This window comes from Apus apus, chromosome 3, assembly GCF_020740795.1.
Source record: "Apus apus isolate bApuApu2 chromosome 3, bApuApu2.pri.cur, whole genome shotgun sequence".
In the NCBI taxonomy this organism is placed as follows: domain Eukaryota; kingdom Metazoa; phylum Chordata; class Aves; order Apodiformes; family Apodidae; genus Apus; species Apus apus.
In genome coordinates this window covers 90,568,026-90,580,420 of record NC_067284.1, presented here as the reverse complement: position 1 = coordinate 90,580,420, position 12,395 = coordinate 90,568,026, and the positions used below count along the sequence as shown (strand labels likewise).

Genomic DNA, 12,395 nt, shown 5'->3' with positions numbered 1-12,395 from the left:
ATCATTTTCTTATAGTTGGTAAATATTCAGTTTCATACATTTCAGCATAGAGACATACTATATTAGAAAGTTTTAAATAGCTCATCGTACTTTTTTTGCGTGTTGATTCTTATGAGTTGTGTATTTTTATTTTCAGCTACACCTTGGACCAAGTAAAATTTGGAGTAACAATTTTTGCTGCCTGGCATGGCTTCTGGGGAAGATGACATGTAGACACTGAATACATGCTTGCATGAGTTCAGGAATTAGTCTTACGTTTTTAAGAAGAGTAGAGTTTTGGCTTTGGTAACATTATTAATTAAAGGCAACAATTACTCCCCTAAAAGCAGTTAGCAACCAGATTTAGAAATCCTTCTACACAAAGCCAAATCACATAGACACCAGCTAAGTATTGCATGTATATATATAAAAAAGGATTAAAATTATAAGCATATATAATGATACCTCACATAGAGTGAGATATAACTCACTAGTTAGCATGGTTGCTCTGGTTTACACTAGCTGCTGTACAATAAGTAAATCAACATGTCCTTTGGCAAGGAGACTGGTATTAACTTTTTATTCCGGTCTTCCTAGCCTTTAAACATAGAAGCACACAACAGTATCTTAACAAATCAATCGACAGGTTCAACACCGAGACACTGTTACACGCTATCATGAGAAGGTGACACTTTAATTCCTCTCAGGAGAAGCTCCTCAATGTGTAGTCACGAATGTAAGTGGTCTGTTGTTATACTTGCCTCTTTAGGGAAGAGCCATCAAAAAAGGAGAAAGGTAGATATGCCCCAAAGGTTTAGCTATCAGAGGGTACTTTGTTTTTCAAATGCTCTTTTTAAAAACTTTAGCAATATATGTTAGTGAAGTCTCTGGAGCAGTTGTCTCTGGCTCTGGAAGGTCTCAGTGAAACGGCTGCATCTAGTAATGAGGTAAATTAAACGTATATATACGTGTATGTTCAGAAGAAGCAAGACTAGAAGTGAGCTGTTTGCTGGCTGACTGCAGTAAGGATCCTTTTGGGTCAGCAGAACCGTGTTAAAGGACTAATACATAAAACACTCTCACAAATTTCTAGTTATTTAAGCGTGTCAGGGGAAGGATGCTAAGATTAAAATATCCACAGTTTAAAGACAGCAGTGGTAATGAGAAAGCAGAGATTTATTTGACAGACAGTAGATACAACCTAAGAGAGCCATGGAAATTACAGTATTTAAAAAATCACCCCAAATACATACAGTTTCTTTTCTTTGTGGTGCTTAACAGAGGTTGGCAATTTCAATATGTTTTGTTTAAGGACATAATTTCAAACAATTATTTGGGTTTGGCATTTATTGATACACCAGCAAGTTGTTAGAAATATCACACTCTTTCAAAGTGAGGATTGATCCTTGAGATATTTTCTCGGCCTATACACTTTACATTGCTTTCTCCTTAGATTTTAAATTACCTTTAATTACATGCAGATAATTTAAAATATGCCTTTATTTGCATCTATTTAACTTACTCTTGACAGTCCAACAAAAACTTTTTACATTTGAGCAATTGCTTAGTAGGAAATAAGCCCAGAAATGACTTTAAAAAAAATTAAAAATCTTAACCCTTTCTTGAGGTCTTTTTCTGTTTTGGAAAGTTATCACTGAAGTTCCTCAACTTTTTCCCCAAGTTCCTAATTATGTGTTTCTTTTTTAATAAACTAAAACACCTGCTAAACTTGGAGCAGCCCAGATGTGAGGAAGGTGGTTCCAGTACCTCCTAGGGAAAAGGTGCCCAGCAATTTAATTTCTGTCTTATATGGAAAAATTAAGCCACTTTTGGGGAGGAGTCCAAACCACAGTTCAGCTGGAGTGAGTGATTCTAGGTTGCCCCTATAATAAAAACTCTTAAGCTCCTATTGGAGCTTACTGGGGCTGTGGATGTGCATTCACACAGTCCTACAGCAATGCCCTCATTAAATGGATTATTCAGAAACCCAAGTCTGTACTGACTTTGGTTTCTGAACAACTTTAGATACAATGTCAGGGCCAAAACGTAGCTCCCAAATGGTTTCAGGATAGCAGAGTAACTGATAATCACTAGGATTTGTGTAATACAGCAAGAGCAGGGAAATCAGAAAGTGAGGGTCTGTTTATCTAGGCAGGTTTCTTTGCAATGCAAGGTCTCCTCCTGTTATACTGGTGCACTGTAAATTGCTAGGGAATTGCAGGCAAGGATGACACTGTTTTGTCACAGTTGTGATTAAGAGTCTGAATCCTTAGGGCCCCTTTCAATTGCCTCTCCTGTTGTCCTAACTCAAGTAGAATTTCACTGTTTCAATGTGTGGGAGGAGGATTCAGCTGGAAATACTAGCAAATTTCTCTTCTGTTCCAGAGCAGTATGCAAACAAACAGCAGAAGTGAACTAGAGAAATTATTTTACTGCCTATTAGCATCTGCCCATTTTCATAGGTTCATCAGGATGCCTGGTAATTCCCCTGTAAAGTAATTTATGTGCTGTGATGCAGAGCAACACTTGACTCTTTCAATCTTTTGATATTAGGGATAATGAATTTGTAGGCACTTTCAGCTTCCTCAGCAGCCACACAACCTAAGCAGACTGATGGACTGGTCTGACAGCTGCTTGTTCCGTTTACTCAGTGCTGACTAACACCTTATGATTTTGTCAAAAACAAACTGAAAGCAGGCAGGATTTTTAAAACTGTTAGAAGAACCTGAATAGAAAGCAAAAGTCCTTCATTTGTAATCTACCTTTCTGAAATAAGGTGAATAAGTAACAGAACCACATCACAGAATCATAGAATCACAGAATGGATAGGGTTGGAAGGGACCTTAAAGATCATCTAGATCACTTTATAAACCTTTTTTTAGTTGCTTAAACATGTTTTGACAGCTATTCTCATAATCACAGTATGGTGGCTATGAAAGTTGGTTTTCGTGGTTTTGATGAAGAATTTGGGATACGCCTTCCAAGCTGGGAAAATGGTAGTTGTACTTTCTCTCCCTCTTTAAAGAGAATGCAATTCTCCTCCCCAGCCCACCGCCACAGGAGCAGGTTAATACTATGCACATGAGGCTTTTCTGTACTCTAGTACCGAAGGCTAGTTGCTTGCTAAACGTCTTTACACAGATTTTAAAAGATACTAATTATGTCTATGTGTAAAAGCTTTCTGAAAACCTTATGAGGCAACTGCTGTCCAAATTGGCTGTTCAGCCTAATTTCACTTTCCTTCACAGGCATAAATGTGCTTTTTAAAATGTTGTCAAACGTGTTATGAAGGGAAGTCCTTAAATCTATACAAATGACTTAAATCTGTCATAATTGCATGCAAGTTGCATGTGTATCTCCTTCTGAAGGAAAACATGGCTGCATTTTATGACATCATTTTCTTGAGGTATATGATCGTTCCTTCTCTTCTCTGCTATTGTCTTGTTTGCTGTGAATGGGATTTCAAATGCTCCAGATTTTTCCCCTGAGAAAAAAAAAATAAAAAGAAATGGAAGAGCTGGGCTCCTGCTGCACATCCCCAGAGTCCTGTGGGAACAAAGAACCAGAAGTGCTGGGAGGGAGGATGGAAAATCAGTGGGAATGGGCAAGAGACTGGCAAGGCGGTGGGGGAAGGGACTGTGGGGAAAATGGGAGCAGAAAGGAGCCAGATCTGGTAAGCAGAGGAGAAGCCCAGTAGGAGAAACTTCTTTGTTTGGAGGAGAGAACAAAGCAGAAGGGGAAGGAAAAAAGATGGAAGAAGCACAGTTATTTGGTTATAATAAATTTGTTGTTGTTTCTTTTGCTCTGGTTGAGACAGGCAGCATTATCTTTCTCTTTTTTTTTCTTTTTTTCTTTTTTTTTTCACTCCCTCTCTTCTTTTGGCACTTACTTTACTTCAGACAAATACAATTAGATAAGAAAATGTAAAGCTGAAAATCTTGCATGGCAAAGCTACAGATACTTTCTTAATTGATCTTGACATACTGATCCAAATATATAGATTTTCAGCAGCTCAGAAGTACTGGTTTCTCGTAGATGGGGCTGACAGCTGCAAGGAAAACTAACATGATCCACAGTGATTTGAGTTTCCTCTAAATTTAAAACTTAAATTTGTGCTGTATCCAGCTCCAATTCTGGGGTCCAAGAGATTTAGAAGGAAGAAGTTTGCATTAATATTGAAGCTTTAGCACTGTTGGTTTATGCAATTGTTTTGGTTTAGGTTAAAAACTTCAGGTGGAAACCATTTCTGTAAAGCAGAAATGCCAAATCTTCATGGGAAATTAATATATATCTTCAGTCATCAAGCAGACCATCTAAAGAAAACAAATAAAAAACAGAGCAACAGTTACCTTTTCTAAGTTAACTGATATCAGTCCTTTACTGTAGGACTGATTGTCTTCCTCCTAGCAATATTACAGCAGAGCAGTCAGCATTTCAATGTAATCTGCACTACAATGCCCTATGTTAATGCAGACAGATACTTCAAAAACAGAACAACATGTTAATGGTCCCTCCCATATAACTCTTGGGCCTAACAATTAGTAGCCACTTTTATTAGCAGTTAAGTGCAGAAATATACCTTTTAAAAATCTTACAACCTTTGTTCTGGATTTTAGGTGACTTCAGCAAAATGTGTCCTTACCAATCCCTTTTGTAAGCTTGCATGTCTGTTGTAAGAAGCATTTTTAACCCTCAGCTTGTTGCCTGGAGTATATGGCAAAGAAACAGGACACCTTGTTTTGCTAAAATTGTTGGTTTCTTATAATAATTTATTTTAAGAGATGAGTAACAGATGGCAACTTTCATTACTGGTCATGGGTGTTTTTTCCAGTTTTAAATCTGTTGTAATCAACCTCTGAAATTGGTTGTTGGATTGGCATGAATGGGGTTAAACTCTGAATTTGCCGTTATAAAATTGGATTAAACATAAATGTATTGGTCAAACCCTGAAAAAAATCAGTACTCTCAAAAGTGCTATAATATTCACACATTCTTCCTATGAACATGAACTGTTGATCAGAATAGCTGTGCTCTTGCAAAGCAGCTCAGCCAGTCCCATTTTTATTGTTTTCTGAGTGTCATCACTGGCTTCACCTTTCATACATTGACCATTTCAGTTGCTTCTGAGTCGTGTTGGCTGTGCTCTATCTATCGCAGACAAAACCAGCAGCATTTCTGGAAGTAAGAAAAAAACTTATTATCTAGATTATTTTTTCTGCATCAAAGCTTACACTGTCCTTACAAATGCATCCCTGGCCCTGCTAGTAACTACAGTGTTCAAACCTTAAATCCCTTTTGCACAGTTGCAGTGTGATAAATATCCTCCAAAAGTTTGCTTACTTAGCAGTGGCCACTAATACATGATCTTGTAATACCTGCTGTTGAGCTTTTCTTCCAACAGTTGTGGGTTTGGGGGGATGGGGAGGAAGTTGCTGACACTTTGACTTCATCCATGTTTAAAGGAACTGAGAGCTGGCCAATCAGTTCTCAAGAATCAGGAAGGCAGCTTATGGACCTGGCTAAATTTGCCTTGCAATTCCCAGCTGTGACAGGATAACCAATTTGTCTGCCCATTTCATGTTCTAAAGAGTGAGAGAACCAATTTTTGCATATACAAGAATTTGTGTGTTTTATCTGCACACAGCTTTATGGGCTCTGGGTATTTCCTTCTCCATCATAAATTAAGTTTTTTGTTTTGTTGAAACTCATAGCTTTCAGTGGGTATTTCTAGTTTAAAAGAGTTGGTGATCCACCTATGAGTTTTGTTCTTCTCCACTGACCTTTGTAGATTCTTTTAAGTGCTCTCATCTCTCACACTGCAAGAGTTGTGTTCTACCATACGAGTGTCTTGTCTCTGCTGCTTGAATCTGTGGCCTGTTTACATGTATAAGCAATTACTGACACAGTGTAAGACAGCCCCCTCATGTGTGTGGTACAAAGTCTTTCATAAAATGAAACTGAAAATTGAAAACTTCTTAACATATCAAGAATATGAACAGACTTCTAAATATGTATATTATACTATTTCCTGGAAAGCTTGATTTATTATTTCATATTCAGTTTTGTTGCTTGTACTTACTGGTACAGGGAAGGTGTAAATATTTTCTTCCAACTTAGTTGCAGCACAAAATTTTTAAAAATAATTGGTATATTGATATTCAGTACTGTAAGTGTACTTGCTCAAATAGAGAAATTTATGTTTAATTATACTAGTATAAACATTCAGCTACAATAACATCAACCATTCTGAAAAATTACTTTGCAGATTTGTTTCAGAAGAGGAAGATAAAAGAACAGCAAAAATTCTTATGTTCATGCAGGCCCAGGATGATATTGAAACTTCTAAGTATTTACGTATAGTCTGTACCCAGTACAGCTTTTTAAGAACTTATATAAAAAAGCAATTTCTAGCTTCTACATTTTAGTAATTCTTTTCCAGTGTAGGAGACTTCTTTATCTGCCTAATTAATTCAATGAGTAAGTCTTGATTTAGTTTCCTAAAGTTAAAAAACAAACAAAAGTTCAACATTGTATTGAAGAAATAAGCCATATACATCAATAGCATCAGTCCTGAACAAGAGATTTATCATCACTCTAGTTATATTAGCTTCTTAAAAAAAAAAAAAAAAAAAAAAAATCTTTAGTACTTTGCTGCTTGCTTAAGGAGGGAGAAAAAGGCAATATTTGCAGAAGAAAGCATTTTCACAGAACCTGTAAAATCTGAACTGGAAAAATCAATTATGTAGTTTTAACTTGAATCTGAGTCCCAATACTACCAGTTTTAAACTGGTCTAAATATTTGTAGCCAAGTACAAGGCCTGCCTGCCACTGAGCCAGATTCCACATAAGGATGGTGGCTTATTTCCACATAGGCTCCCTTGACTGGACTGCATATCCAACATTTATGTTGTTGGATATAAAGAGATCTTCCCTCTGATAACACTCTGGAGATTTCATGAGTGACCGTAGCACAGGAGGCTGGTTTGATGTGGGAGTCCATCAGTTCTAGACTATGCTTCCCTCTTCATGTGAGTTAAAGCCCCTGAGAGTCTGGACACACTAAGAATATTGGTTAACACCGACCTCACCCAGGGTGCTTGGTGTCACTGCAACAAACCGAAATAACACAATCCAAGCCAAGAACATCAGTGCTTTAGTTACAGGAAAAGGCATTAATACCAATATGTGCATGTCTATGCCCAGAGGGTAGAGTCGGAGTCTGCTGCACTCAGACTTGAGTGCAAAATCATACCCAAATCTCTCTTCAGTTGATCAGAAATTGGACAAAGCTTCCAAACTTGGTACAACAGACTTATGGAACTGAACATGATGATTTAGATTAAATGAGAACCAGCACTGGATCCTTTAGAGCCACTTCTTGAAGAGTGAGAGGCACAGAATTTGTTTCTTTTGGGACTAAAGCACTGACACTGAATTTCTGGTGCTCTGGACTGCAAGATACATCAAAAACTCCTCTGAAAAGGATTACTATAAACAATTTATTTAAAAGACCTAATTCAAATGTCTACAACAAAGTGCTATGTTTGCAAAATAATTATATTAGATATTCATTTTCTATTATAATTCATTAATTTCTGTCTCTTAATTTATTTAGAACATCTCTTCTTTGGTAGTACAATATCAAGTCATTTTTGCCTCAAGTTCAAACAAACTATTAGTAAAATGTTACTCCAGAACACCTAAACAAATTTATCTAAAAGTAAGCTGTGGAATTTTTATTTGCATGCATCTTTGCATTTAAGGAAACCCAAAATCACTTTCTTTTAAGGGTACCAAAGTTGGCACAAATGGCACAGATCCCTGGAAGGTAAATATGTGCCTTGCTCTGTTTGAAGAAATCTGGCTTCAAAATAACAAAGTTATAGACTTTTGAAAACATGCATCCTGGTTTGCACAGCAGGTTTTTCTTAACATCAGAAGAAAACACCAGGATGTGATATTCTGAATATTCACTTTCAGTATATTTGAAAGCTCACACCTACTTGTATTTGAATGTGTGATTACTTTTAAGAACGGCATTGTTCTGAATCACAGTTACAAAAGGAAAAAGGTGTTGGAGACCTTATTGTTTATTATAAATCAGGTTTCTGCTTTCAGTCAGAAAATGAGAGAATACAGGCATTTTACTCACAGGAACTGCTACTATTCTTGTAGAAATAAACTTTTGATAGGGTTTCCTGCAAGAATGGCTGTGATCTAGGAAATATACTGATTCAAATAATTATGTGGAGAAAATCTACTCACATTTCCCTGACTCCATTATCTTCACTTCTCAATTCATCAAAAACTTTGCATCCTTTGGAAGATCTCTTAGAGTGCTGTCCCTGCTGCCTCTTTCTGGCCAAAATTTGAAGTGTATTTCCCTCTGTCTCTCAGTGGCACTTGTTGATTTGTATTACTGGAAATAAAGAATTTACCTTGGGACAGGAGAAATCCAACATTCTCTGTACCCTTGCTGCAGGATATCACATGCAGTTCAAGGGCAGCAAATGAGGCAACAATCAATGACATGCTCAGAACTGAACGCATTTTTACCCAAAGCTTTGGATAACAGCTGTTGGTTAAGAACTATTCACCACCTTTGAGCCTTGATAATAGTTTTAGATTGAATTTTGGAATTAATTCATGGCTAATGCAATTCTGAGTTAGCCAGCCCTGAATCCTCATGAATGACAGAGGGTGCATAGATGAGAAAGACAGAAGGTTAGACATTTAAAGTAGGTGCTTAAAAATGGGTAAGATAAATGCTGTCAAAATGAACTACTCTTTTATGTGGGTTTGCTCTACCAGAGTAACACAAACTTAATACTTCTACACACACTCCTCATTAAGTACACAGTACAAAGAAATGTTTGGAGGGATCATGCAAGGAAAGCCTAAAAGCAGTGTTCAGAGCTTTAGCTTCATAAGAAGAGTCATACAACCCTGAGTTCAGTAAGAATGCCCTACAATCTGAGATTATCATAACCCATTCATGGGATTTAGACTTTTCAGTAAAACATTAGCTAAATGAGGGAAATATTTATTTATCTATCTAGGACTAATTTTATTTTATTAATTGAAATAATGGTTCTTATTTTAGTCAAACATCTCTAACTTTATACATCAAAGCCATCAGAAATTAATTTCAAACAAAATTGTTTTCCCTTTGACTTTCATATATCTTATTCATAGCAAATATCCAGCATTCCCTTTCATGGTGGGCTATAAAAATAAGAGCTTACTCCTAGTCTTCCTACAGTTCTGGACTCACTATTTTTCAAAGGCACATAGCACCCACTGCTTATTTTCTGCTACCTAGGATCCTGATTTTCTTTGCTTGAAAGGCTTATCTGTAGATACTAGATAACAGTAGATATCAAAACCTGGTTTAAGAGCCTAGAAGATGTAGAAAAAAAATTAGCTGAATTTTTTTCCTGGTTAATACTTGAGAATACATTTATAACCAACAGGATAATGAAACCATGAAATTTACAATTAAGAACTATTTAAAATTAATTACTTCATGCTTGCAGGCTATTTATTTTAATTTAATTTATTTTAATAAAAATTCATGCAGAACAGGAAGAAGATGCAAACTCCTGCCCCTCCAGTCTTGTTGACAGATTTACCATTAACTCTACCAGAAGCGCAATTCTTCAAAAAATCTTTAAAATAAAAATTTTGGTTAGTTTTAGGTCTCACAAGAACAAGAAGTTAAAATAATAGAGGGCATCCGTCCTACAGCCCTTGTCTGCCCACAAACTACTGCTTGGAATTAGCAGATTTCTGCTGCCTCAGTCCTGAACTCAACCTTACACCAGTGATACCAACTGCATGGTGGTTTCAAAGGTTTCCATGTGCAAAATACCTTCCTCTGGTATCTACCACCCATCTGTCAGCTACAAGCTTTTACAACAAAGCAACTGCATTTAATTTGGACCCACACACCCCCTATAGCAAGGTGCTTTAGTCCTTACTTTGCCTTTCAAGCTCTTCATTAAAAAATAAAACCACAATAAAACAAAGCCAAGAAGCAAGATGTGATCATTTGGTTACTAACCACATTGTGGATGCTGTACACATTTTTCAACAGCTGCAACCTTGTTGTTTTGCTCCAGCCGCCTGCTCCAAGTAGCACCATATAGAGAAATACATTTGGAGGAAAGCAATAAAGTTAATCAGGCTCTGAATATATTGCAGATCTTATAATTACTGCCAAATCATCATCACTTATGCAATACAGCATGGCTAGGATCTAACTTTAGAGATACCCTAAAAAACTGCACCTCTACAGACCTCATCTGTAATGGTACTCCCTCAACATTACGAATGGACCTGCTGCTTTTCTGGACCACTCACTTTTTTTCAAAAAAGCAAGGGCTTCAGAACTCAACCATGGAACCAGGTTTTCTTGCACAGGGAAGAATATATGGATCAGGTGTCAATTTTAAATGTACATCAAAACACTTTGGGTACTCGCCATCTTAAGAAGACAGTATTACAGTCTGGAAAGCCAATTGTATTCCTGAGTGTTTCAGAGATGCTTGAGCAAGATGTTTGCAAAAAGGTCCATCAGCTTTCTAGGCAAGACTGGGGTCCCACAAGGAGAGGACTTTTTTAAAAACAACAAATTGAAGTTGCCATTTTGATCCTCCATTTCACATTCCTAGATCAAGATGCATTACATTTCTTTTTCTTTTTTTTTTTTGCTTTGGTATTTGAAAAAGGATTTTGGAATAGGAATACAGTGATGTGCTCTTAATGCAATTGGGATTTTCTTTCAGTGTTGATCTGGTCCTCTAAGGCCTTTTGGTCAAACAGAAATAGATTCACTCATGCAACACCAAGCATGAAACACAGTGAATATATAACGTTGCTTTTCCAAATTTGGTGTTATGTGTGGGGAAATAAATTTGAAGTTTAATCAGCTTTGCTGGTACCTACTGGCTGGTCTCTTTTTTTTTTAAATCACATGGTTAACTTGGGAGCAGAAAGGTCATCTTATTTTAATTATTTTTAATGTTCCTGACATATTTTTCTTCATCATTTTTGTACTCGTTGATTTACCAGTTGTGAATAAAACATCATTTTTCATAGAATAACAGAGTAATAGAATGTTAGGGTATAAAAGGGACCTCTGGAGATGGAGTCCATTGCTCCTGCTGTAGCAGGAACACCTAGGGCAGGTCACACAGAAACGCATCCAGACGGGTCTTGAAAGTATCCAGAGAAGGAGACTCCACAACCTCTCTGGTCAGCCTGTTCCAGTGCTCTGTCACCCTCACAGTAAAGACCTTTTTCCTCATCCTGAGGTGAACTTCCTTTGCTCCAGTTTGTGTCCCATTGCTCCTTGTTCTATCACAGGGCATGACTGAAAAGAGATTGGTCCCTCCTTCTTGACACCCACCACTCAGATATTTGTATACATGAATAAGATCCCCTCTCAGTCTTCTCTTCTCTAGCTTAGACAGTCTCAGGTCTCTCAGCCTTTTCTCATAAGACAAGTGTCCCTTAATCACCCTCATAGCCCTCCGTTGGACTCTCTATAGTAAATCTCTGTCCCTCTTGAACTGGGGAGCCCAGAACTGGACACAATTCTCCAGATGTGGTTCACTAGGACAGAGTAGAGGGGGAGAACCTCCCTCGACCTGCTGGACACACTCTTCTTAATGTACCCCAGGATACCACTGGCCTTCTTGGCCACAAGGGCACATTGTTGTCCCATGGATAACTTGTTGTCCCTCAGGACTCCGAGGTCCTTCTCCACAGAGCTGCTTCCTAGCAGGTCAGATCCTAATCTGTACTGGTGCATGGGGTTATTCCTCCCCAGGTGCAGGACTCTAGACTTATTCTTGTTGAACTTCATTAGGTTCCTCTTTGCCCAGACCTCCAGTCTGTCCAAATCTTGCAAATGGGGAAGCAAAAAGTAATGTCTGTAAAACAAATACATGTTAGTATAATAACATCTTCTAAAATTAAACAGAAGTCTGTTAAACAGTGGAGCTATTTGCTGTCATAGATAAAACTCAGAGGACCTGAAAATGTCTTCATATAAGATAAAATTAAATATCTTAATATATCATGACAGTAAATGGTCTGTAGGTAAAAAAATATTAGAAACTGTAATTATTATAAGCTGTGATTATTATAAAAATCACAATAATTGTTATAATTATAATAGATGATCTTCAGGGTCTTTTCCAACCTAAGCGATTCTATGATCTAAAATAATATGGCCCTGACCCTTCAACATTCCTGCACCTACGTGGTGTCTTTGTAACTTCAGTGACTTGTTTATGCAAAACTCCGTGCAGAGCCTGGTGAAAAGAAATCCCTGCTATGAAAAACAACACAGAGGGAAAGGGAGGTTTAACTTTCATCTGGAACTTCTGTCCTCAGAACTTTAAAAGTTG

General features: G+C 37.3%; 1 long non-coding RNA gene across 1 annotated transcript; it reads right to left on the bottom strand.

Annotated features, from left to right (window-relative positions):
• Positions 1-1,154: 1,154 nt before the first annotated feature.
• Positions 1,155-11,979, bottom strand: LOC127382749 (uncharacterized). The gene is made up of 3 exons (XR_007889044.1): positions 10,043-11,979; positions 8,245-8,398; positions 1,155-4,292 (listed from the first exon to the last, which is right to left on the bottom strand). It is a non-coding gene; the product is annotated as an uncharacterized LOC127382749 (long non-coding RNA).
• Between the last annotated feature and the right edge of the window lie 416 nt (positions 11,980-12,395).